We start from the raw sequence: 2,103 nt of genomic DNA, 5'->3' as shown, positions 1-2,103 counted from the left end.
CCTGTAAAATGGGAGAAAGTAGCACCTGCCTTCTAGAGCCGTGGAATGATGAGAACAGCGCTATAGCACAGAGCTAATTCTATGGTATTTTTCACTGCTATTACCTGCCCCGAGGCTTACATACATTATTATCTCATAGACTCTTCAGGACAAGGCTGGGAAGAAATAATTGTTTTCTAGATGAAGAACCCGAGGCTCAAGTCACACTGCTGGTTTGTAGCAGGGCAGGGATCAAAGGCTCCCTTGTTCTTTCTAACTTTAAGTTCCACCATACCAGGTCCCCTCCCCAAGGGAGGGACAGAAAAGTACAAGGTTGTGGGAAAGGGAAAGAAAAATGATGAAGGGAAATCAGTGCCACCGGGAAAGGCTCAAGGTGGCAGAGGCTGGCTGGTGGGACAGGCAGATGGAGCATCTTTTCCCGCTATGAGTGCTGCCTCCCAGGGAGGATGCTGGCTGCAGGCTGAGGGCCTCTGGGCACTACAGGTCTTCCCCAGCAAGGCTGCAGCCTCTGAGGCTCAAGAGAAATCCTACTGCAGACCACACCACAGATCATCAGCCACAAGGGAGGAAGGAGAAAAGGAGGAAGGAATAAGGACGGGCCAGCCTGGGCGGCCCTGGGTCCGTTCCCTGTGCAGGCCCTGGAGCTCAAGGGCAGCCCCAGGCTCCTTGGGTCCCAGACATTTCATTCTGGCTAAGGGAATAGGGAGGCTGGGCCCAGAGGGGGCAGACTCACATGGGCGGTGGACAGGCTGCATCCCTACCCATCCCAGCAGGCAACAGGCAGGCCAGTGGGGAGGTGGGCAGGAGCCCAGAGGGCCAGCCGCTGTGACCACAAGCCAGGCATCTTTCTGGCCACAGGGGTTGGCAAAGGGCAACCGGACTGCCTTCTCAGACTGGAAAGAGAAGGAGTCTCTTCAGGTCGGAGAAATTCCTGCCTGTGCCACTTTCCTATTCCCAGACTCGCCAAATATTAGAGCAGGAAGGGGCTTCCCAAGGTCAGCCAACGGGACCTTCTCATTCTGCAGTGGAGGAAAGTAAGGTCACCCAAATTCTGAAGGTGGAAATGACACCAGAACTTGGGTGCTCCAACATCAACAGCCAGTCCCATGGTCTTTGGGAGAGTAGATGAGACTCGAGTCAGGACTCCACGGTTCTGGCTCTGCTCCCAGCTAGCAATCTTCTAGATGCGTCCTTCAGCTTGTAGATTCCATAGTTCTGAGATAGAGAGTGGCGGGCACGCACCAGGTGTGTGTTTGTGTCTATTCATTCAGCAAATATTTATCGAGGGCCTTGGGCCAGGCTCCACTTCAGGCCCTGGAGATAAAGCAGTTCCCAAAACAGATGAAGCCCTTCCTCTCGGGGGGCTGACATTCCACTGAAGAGACTGTGGAAATCTATGTAGAAGGACCCTTGTGTATCATCTGTGCCCAGACTCTGGTGGGTGGGGAATGTCCCGTCCACACCACTGAGCACCACACCCTTCTCTGGGCCTCCTTGTGCATCACAGGGGATCTCAGACAAATCTCACGAAAGTGTTTCCTAAGCCACCACCCTGCACGCAGGTCCTCTGCCCCCACCGCGCCCAGGGTGCTTCAGCTGACACCCTTTGCCCCGCCTTTGCAATCACCGATTTTGTTCGCTGACTGTCTGGACAGCCTGAAGTGGGCCTGCCTCTTGACGTCTTCTCTGGTCCCCAGCGCCTGGGAGACGGGAGCTCCCTGGAACCTCTTGATGAATAAAAGTCTGATTGAATGAAGCCACTGATTCTGAGCTCCGACCACTCATCTGTAAAACAGAGGCGATCCCTATCTGGACGACTCCTGATTGCCCCACAGATCAGATGAGGCGGGAGATGAAAGGACCTTGGAACCAGCAAGCTGTTCTCCCAGCAATAGTTCTAATTATCCCCCATAAAATATGGCACCAGTTAAGTGTCTCTCTCTGGGAAAGGCGGCGATCCTGGAGCTGGCAGGGAGTGTGTGTTGGTGCAGGAATATGTGTGTGCACGAGGCCCAGAGATGCTGCAAGGAGAACCGGCTGCCTGGGTCAGCAGGGCCCAGCTGAGTCAGCTCATGGCAGAGAGCAAAGGGGAGGAAGGGAAAG

This window comes from Lipotes vexillifer, unplaced genomic scaffold, assembly GCF_000442215.2.
Source record: "Lipotes vexillifer unplaced genomic scaffold, Lipotes_vexillifer_v1.1 scaffold765, whole genome shotgun sequence".
Taxonomy (NCBI): domain Eukaryota; kingdom Metazoa; phylum Chordata; class Mammalia; order Artiodactyla; family Lipotidae; genus Lipotes; species Lipotes vexillifer.
Note: the sequence above shows the minus strand (reverse complement) of the source record.